We start from the raw sequence: 8,973 nt of genomic DNA on the forward strand, positions 1-8,973 counted from the left end.
CAAAACAAAATACAACATTTATTTAATCAATAAGTGAACACTGTTTCGGTGCATCTGACATCTGACAGTGAGTCGTAGCCTGTCCTTCTCTGCTGTGGCTGTGGACCTCAGGGGTGGCTGTAGTTTCTCCTAGAACAGCTGTGAGTTGTCTGTGGCGGGGGTCCAGTTTAGGTATGAGTGTCCCCTCAGCAGCCTCTTCATGCTGTAATACAGAGACTGGTGAGACGCAGGAATGTCCTCTAGGAACAAGAGGAACAGGACATCCTCGCACTCACTGAACAAACAGAAACTACAGCCAATACAAAATAATCAATCAGTTCTAAATGTGTATCTTTTACACAGTTTAAACAATAGTACCTGGCCAGCTGCATCTCTGTGGAGCAACACTCGCTCTGCAAATATCTGCAGCTGATCACACAGATGGATTTCCCGCTTTTATAAATGGCGTCAGCGATGTTCTACACAATGGGTTTCCCTGTGAATATGAAATAGTTGTTCAATAAATATGTATGTACACCAGTCTAGTCTAGTTTGGACACACTTTTGTATCTTTATTTTCATGACTAAATCAAGTGGGAGTCACATTCATGAACACTAGCTTTGATGAAGCTACAGTGGTCCCTCGTTTACCGTGGGGCTACATTCTAAAAATAACCTGCAACAGGCGAAATCCGCGAGGCTGTCAGCTTTATATTTTGCAATTATTATATCTGTTGTAAGGCTGTAAAACCCCTCACCACACACTTTATACACTTTTCTCAGACAGGACTGTTACAACCCTTTTTCCATCCTTCTTAAAACTTATTGCTGCTGTCGTCCTTTTGTTATTTTCCTTCTTTATGTAACGAACCAAAGATGAATTTATTCCGTATTAGAGCCCTGCAGCCGCGTAACTTCTACCTTCCTTCGGCATGTCCAGAAGTCCAACTTTTTCTGTGACGGTTTGCATCTTCCCCTGCCTTTTGGATGTAACTGCAGGAGCCTTTGTCAGTGCAGAACGTTTCGTCGATATTGTGGGTTTTGTCGGGGAGAAAACTTGTAAACATACAGCACTTCAGAATCACACTGCGAAAAAATGTATGTAAATTTAACAAGCTGAACGCATTCTGTTCTGTACAGGAGACACGGCACGGAGGAGACTGATTGACAATGGTCTACAGTCACTTAGCCAATCAGGACGCAGGAGGAGGAACACAATGCAGGTTCATATGCTGTAAAAAAAAAAACATGCAAAATTGTACTAAAAAATCCATGAACCAGCGAGGCAGCGAAAAGTGAACCGTGTTACAGTGAGGGACGACTGTACTTGGTTGGTAGCCAAACGTCGGTATCAAAATTAATCCATCAATTAGTTCACGGTTAAATACATTGTAGATATCTTACTGAAGGCATCAAAACTATGAATGAACAGACATGGAATTTAGTAAACATGAAAGAATAAAATAGCTACTCTTTGCTTTGAATACTGCTTTGCAAACTCTTGGCATTCCTAAACTTCATCATCAAGGGTTTGCAGCTCTTCTACTCGACAAAGAGTGGCCATTTTGAGGAATCTGAATCTAAAACACAACACACATTCATTTTACTTTTTTCCCTTGAGTCTATACATCCTGCTTTATATATTTAATGTCTGCAGTGTGTGTCCAATGTAGAAAGTAGTAAACATAAACAAAAGACCTTGATAAAGACCCTCACCTTGGAATGCGCTGCTCGGGATTCTGCCAAGTTTTACTCCGTTAATTCTTTTTCTTTCCATTCTGTTATAGTTATAGGGATAGAATAGAAGATGTGTGTGGGCAAACATACAATGGCAGAGGTCTTACTGATCTTTTTTTATATCATGGGCACGTACTGAAGTTTCAATATTTTTCTCCCAGTTGTAAATTTTGTGCACAGATTTTTCCTGTTGTTGGGAAAATATATCCAGGATCATTTAGAGTATAAGTGGCTCAAATTTCCAGTGGACTAGAGAAAGTATGTGCGATTTACAAAGAATTTAATGTATTTCTGTTAAAGGTAGTTATTATAAAGGGTTATAGTGCCATATTTTCATTTTACATTGTTCAAAAACATTTCCTGGCACATTCAAACCACACAATGCTCTTTCATCAACAGCGAATCCTTGAGCTCTTCCCAAACCTTTGGTCTCTGTCGCGGGCCCTTTTTTCCATCCTCATTTGTCTTTTCTCTCTCAGATTCAAAGTCAAAACGAAGCCATTTCGGAGCCATTTTGTGTGAAGTCGTACCAAGCGGCAGCACTTTGTGGCAGACCTCCCACTAATCATTTTACATGGGGAGCAGAGTCACCTTGTTACTGGGCTCAGATCCAGCAGGAGGGGGAAGTAAACTGACGCTGTGAATGGAGTATCCAGGGACACATCGACCACTCACATGATATTAGACGTGCCCTTTTTACAGGAAAAAACACTTTGTATATATGTTAGGGTTTATATTGTGTGTGGTTGAACACTTAAATATCTTGCGTTCATATTCAAGAAGTGGAGATAATAAAAGAAAACTGATAACCTACATAAGTGTCGGACTACACTGGTGTATGAATGTGTGTGTGAATGGTGTGGTGGAGTGGTTCCTTAAATGTGCACGATGTAACTTTTTGGTTTTTTGCATATGACAATGCTCTACTTGGAATCTTCTAGCCAGTTTGGCACCACTTAGTACCTTTGCTCAATTTAATTTCTCTGCAGTGACTAGGTCAGGAATCAAAATACTCTAGATGGTTTGCAAAAACCCCAGAAGAGCAAGTTCGGGCACCAGCCAATCAGCGAAGAGCCATACATTCAGTGTTGTCAACAATTCCCGAGATCGAGGATTTAAAGCCAGAATAAAGAGAATGTTTGGTGAATTTTATCAAGGGGAAAGACTTTATTGCCCTTCTTCCTATGGGATTTGGTAAAAGCTTAGTATATCAGTTAGCGGCACATTACATACATCATGACCAAATAGCAGTGATTGGGTAAATTAAAAAGTACCCGCCTACCGTTGAGCAAACGAATTCTAACGCTGTGAGGACAGACGATTGCTACAAAGTGAAACTGACTGAATCAGGCTAGGACTCTTCTACAGTATGACATTAAACAGCTCTACCTTACATTTATTCAATTACAGGTGGTTTACAGCTCAAGAAAAACTAGAAAAACATGCATACTTCTGGTCTGGTTTGGTCTCCATGAAGATAGAAAGATGTAATACCATACTGTGAAACATTCCAGACAAAGCTATAATTTCTCCATAAAGAAAAGCATCTGACGAACCCTCCACTAGAAAGGTTACACAATGCGCCTTTAATGTAAAAGGCTTTGGAGGTGGAAAAGTGTGTGTTTTATGCCACAGGGTTCAGTGGTTGGAGCACTCAACCGCCTAGTCTGAGATTGATGTGTGCATCAGTCTACCCCAGGGCAGCTGTGACTACTGAAGCAACTTGCCCCCACCAAGTACGGAGTGAATGAATAATGACTTAGAGTATTGATACTCTGCAGCTGATGTCATCAATATTTCCTAAAGGTGTGATGCTAACTGTAGGCAGCTCTTTGTCTGAAGCTCTGTTACACAGGTTACACTTAATCTGTGCTTTTCTTTAACACAGTCTGATCATAAAGTACTGACTTAGCTGAAATTAAAACAGGTGAGATGATGTTGTACTCTCACACATAAAATTACAGTCACAATCTCGCCAGCGTTATTATTTTTAGTCACTTTCACCTTTTTGTTGAAATTCAAAACTCCTAAACAGGACCATGAACGTTTGTATTGATCACAACTCCTGAAAATGTGCTGTTTAAATCTTTTTTGTTTTGTTTTTCTTGAGTTTTCAGATGAGCTAGACACATTTTTGGCAGTATTTCCTAATGTTTGTACTATCACCATGGTAACTCCTAAACATTATACCATTAGAGATACATGTGGAACACCCCCAGATGTGATGCCACTGCAGAGTCTGTTACCTAGCAACCACATTACACATTACTGCACACAAAACTCCTCTAATTTACACAAATTATTATTTGACAAATTAAAAAATCATGTTTAAAGTATCAGAAAAATGTATTTCTTATGTATAAATGGTGCCGAACTTTTGGATAGAATTCTCCCTAGTGTGATGTAATCAATATGAAACTCTCAAGAACAGATTACTCCGCTTGGAATTTTCAACATATTTTTCAACTTTTCTTTGCAAACTGCAGCTTGATTTGTGTAAAACTCATTTATATTTACAACATCTGCAAACAGAAATAGAAGGATGTTGCAGGTAGATTGTAGGTTTTCTGTGGGTCTTAGAATTCTTTTAATCCATTCTGTCCAAGTATGTTATGTATTGCAAATTGGAGTTTTGGACATACACCCTTAAAAAAATCTCAGAAATGAAAATGTTTTGCGAAATCTTTCATACGATAATCTTAATTGTGTTTTAGTAAAAAGAGAAGTCCAACCTGTGATAGAGTTGTTAAGAGTGATGTCATTTCTGGGTCCAAGAGAGGTTGAATTATGGCAAAACAAAAATAAATAAATAAATATATCACTTTAAACGGCAAATCCTACTCTAGACATCTGATCTGCCCTTGAGCTAAAGGGATTCTAAAATGTAATGTCGATCTACAGGCACTGACGTAACCATGGAAACCAAAACTAAACAGTGTTTTGACGTTGGTTTCCTCCAAAGTACGTGAGCCTGTGCATTGTTTCATTCTGTCATTTTAATTCAGACAATCAGACAGAGTAGCTAAACACAAGTCAAAGCTAACTATAATTTTTAGCATTACAATTTCTCATTTTTGTCTTTAAATTACCCATTGATTTAGTAAATGAAGATGTAAACAAAACCCAAACTGTGGAGTTAGGACATTTCTCTAGTGTTCTCCCATCTCCTCTAACCGAGGAAGAAGTAGAGAAAATGATGGAGGACATATTTTCCACTTCAGTCTTAAATCGGTCTGTCAAAAAACTGAAATCTATGGTCCGTAAAGTAAGAACCATGGTGGACTCTGTAAAGGCCGAACTGAGATGTGGGTGTTGTGTTTCCCCCGAGGAGCCCACTTCACACACTGAGCCAAGCCGAGACCAGGTCAACCCGACTTTGCTCTGTCAAAGAACACATGAGAAACAAGTGCCCCCCTCGTTGGCTTCATTTGCCCTCTGAAGAGAATCTGGAGATCATTGATCAGAGTGAGGAAGGCACGTTCTGGTCCCTCTCCTCCATGGCCTCTGAGAGTTCAACAGGTGAGCGAGGACCTACCATCTCCTGTAAAGGACTCAATTTGTCCCAAAAGGATCTCATTCAGGTCACAAAAACACCAATGACAGTTCAAAAGCAAGACTCTCCTGATCCTGAAGATGAGCAGAAGCCAGAATATCCATGTGAAGAGAACATGGCTGAGGTGGAGGTGTCATCACACAGCTTCAGTCAGGACACCTTCTGCATACATGAGCTCCATCAACTCCTCTACTTTCCCCTTATCTGGGCAAGACTTTATATACCCCCCACTGTGAGAGAGACCGTCGAAGAGGTGGTAAAAATCCTGGAGAGGAAGGCTGTAGAGCTGTGTGGCGAGAGCAGCAGCCTGAGCCATGATACCCGAGAAACCGCCGCATCCATCGTCAGTGCCATTTTGTAGGAACGCATTTCTGGAGAACCTCAAGTTTCCACAACAGTGTCAGGAATCACTGTGACAAAGGTGCCCTGGTTGCAAAAGATCACACAGAACATCAAGTCCTTCTATGTCAGATGTTATGCCAAAGCAGCCTTCCTCAAGACTCTACAGAGGCTATGCTCCTGCAGACTCTCTAGTCCTACTGAGGAAGAGTTGATAGAGCAGGCACATACTTATCTGGAGAAGCTGTCTCGGCAGTCCGAAGAAGACTTGTATCAGCGTCTGTTTATGTGCATGAGCAATGGAGGCCAGTTGAGCGAGGAGCTTTCTGACTTCCTCTCCATTAGCTTGAATCTGCCTCGAGGTCGTAAACCGTCCCTGAGGGATATCCTAGAGGAGGTCCAGCTTTTTATGTGCAAGGTTTATAGCTGGATTCAAGCCCAGAGGACCTTCACTAACCCAGTCCAGAGAGCTATGGGAAGGATACTCAGAGAGCCTTCAGAATGTGCAGAAATGCATTTGATGAAATCATGCACTTTTCCCCTGTTTGCAATGGGGATTTCTAAATTATAGTCCAAGGGGGAGCTCCTACAGCTACAGTAGAGTTCATGGTTCCTCCTTTTCCAGTGGAGTATGGATGACTTCAAGGATGAAAAAGAACCTGCAAGGGACTGCTGCTGAAGGCATCCCGCCAGACAATGGGACATCAAAGTGAAGCCTGACCAGTGTCACTTCAAGAAAAAAGCTGAAGCTGTTCTTAAGGATCTTTGTGACTGTATCATTTCCTAGAAGGTTTGGTCAGGTAAGGCTGCTGTTGGACTGATTTCATCAATGCCGTGATGGAGGAAATATGCAGGCATCTGGTCCTACCAAAAAAGAAGAAACACACTCTGGGATCATTCATGCGATTTGTGAGGAGTGCCTTCTGCTCTTGGCACTAAAGCTCGCCCCTCTGCCCCGACACCAACGTGGTCTAAAATCGTGTCATGTAGTATCTTTTAAACAAGTCAGGTTCTCATATTAGTAGTCCTGCAGCCTCTTTTGTTGATCTGTCTCAGTCTGTCAGCTGCCTGTGTATTGTGTGAGTTCCTCTTTGAACATCCCTGTAAGGCTGTGTTGAAATTTGCCTTGGTTCTGTGTTACTTTTGCTGCCTTTGTTGTCATGTTTCGGCGTGTGGTGTTTTTCTTGTTGTTTTAAAGCACGAAAGACTAAAGCACACCTCAACACGTTTCAAAGAAGTGGGGTGTAGTTGCCAAATATCAGAGCAGATATTGAGTTGCTCTAATGCGCTCATTCAGGCTTTCTTTAAACAGCTGAATGCCCTCCCGCTGTCTGAACTCTTCATATCTGTGTGTTTATTTGTCAGCATGCGCAACAAATTAGGAAATGTTTAAAATGCAGATTTGTGAGGACAATATGGACAATGGGAGGGATTGTCATTTTAAGATACTGAAGAGAGAGTTGGTGAGTCACCCATAAATAATAGGATCATTGAAAAACTCACCCTGATCATACAAAAAATACATTTTCTCAGTCAATCAGTAAGTACTAACTGATATGTTAAAGGTGGACTATGTAATTGTTCTGGTTCTGCTTACACTCAGGGTTCCCTTGGTCATGGAAATCTTGGAAAAGTCATGGAAATTTTAGTATCTCTTTAGTATTTCTACAGCGTTCTGTTCAGTTATCATTAGGCTATTATGATTATTTCCTAACATATGTGCCTCTTGTTTAAAAGAGACGACAATAAATGCTCTGACAGTATTTTGAGGGTTAACATTTCATATTTGGTGCTAAAAGTATGATATATTCTACACATAGGGGATTGTAAATTCATGGAAAATTCACTTTAGGTCATGAAAAAGTCATGGAAAAGTTTTGAAATTTTGTCAGTGAAAAAGAGTGGGAACCCTGTACACTGAAAAAAGTCATATCTAGCTAAATTCAAATTGAGGAAATTAAGAAAAATCTACTCGATTTCAGTAGATTTGACTTGAAAAGTAAAATCATCTACTAATGGAATAAGTCATTTTTTGTCTATTAAAACTAAATAGGATTTCATTTCTTATTGCAAAGAGTTGTTTGTGTAATAAGATGCATTTTTCTGTTCAAATAGTCTGGTTCCATTGGTAGATAATTTGTGATAAAATGTGCTCAAAACAAGATAATATTTCCTTAATTCAGGCCATTTTAACTTGGCAAGATATTAGTTTTTTGCATTGTATTGTGGAGATGTTATTGCTTGCATTCTTTTACTCCGTCCATTTACTCTTTAATCTATTTGTTGCTTTCTTGGCAGGGAGTTTTCTTTATCATTTTGGTGATTTAAAATAGTAATAACATCATATTTAAAGTTTCACACCATATAACATCATTGCACACTGTAGTATTTTGACCAAGACTCTTCTTCTTGGACAAACAACAAAAGGTCTCTGTCATGTCCTGGTTCAACATAACATATTTACAAGTAATTTTATTTTCATACTTGAAGCTGTATGTATTTAAATGTCCTATTTAATGTCAGTCATTTTACACACTTGCATATTCAGTGTGATTTTATGTCTTTAAACGCTATACACCCCAGATTCCCTATGGAGCCAGCTCTCAGCGGAGTGACGACTGTAAAAATCCTGTGTACAGTTGTGCTTGTGGCAGCGGCAGAAGTGCGACACATCTGGCTTTGATCACCATGGCGATGCCGTTTTCGAGAGTGACGGGAAGAGCGAGCGGAGGGGTAAGGCGAGAGAGGGGGCTTCTCCAGGGAATCATTATCCTGTTTAGTGCGCCTAATGAGAGAAAAGGTGCTGTACCTCTGCTAACTGCTGGCCCTGTTTGAAATGCACCCACACAAAGACGGCACTTATGGCTGGAGCATACTAGTGCAAATAAACCTCGTAAATCTCCATAATGTGAATATGAGATGTCTATACACACTCGTTAAACTGTCAACATACAGACATACATATACATACAGAAAACTGTTGTTGGAAGAAGGTAGTACCAGGAGCGCTTGAGTCAAATAAAACAAATGCACTGAGCTGAGATTAAAAGTTCACAGCCGTTTCAGGCAGGAAAGAAACATTTGGCTAAATCCATTATGTAGTTTTAATTATTTAACTCTGCTAACTTTTAACAAAAGATTTAACCTTTTTGCTACTAATCGCATTGCCTGTTTCCTCAAATCTGGGTTCTTATAAGCCCCAAGCCTGAACCAAAGTGGACTGATGCACAAGGAAGGGTATCTATAATTAAAAATATATATGCAATCATACAAATTGCCTAATTACTTGATGGCAGGTGATTTCGTGTGGCGGTGGCCCAAAAAGTCTGGCTCAACTTGTTACCATTTCAACTCTGGACTGGATA

This window comes from Boleophthalmus pectinirostris, unplaced genomic scaffold (genome assembly GCF_026225935.1).
Source record: "Boleophthalmus pectinirostris isolate CB_2022bp ecotype Guang Dong unplaced genomic scaffold, ASM2622593v1 HiC_scaffold_19, whole genome shotgun sequence".
Lineage (NCBI taxonomy): Eukaryota > Metazoa > Chordata > Actinopteri > Gobiiformes > Gobiidae > Boleophthalmus > Boleophthalmus pectinirostris.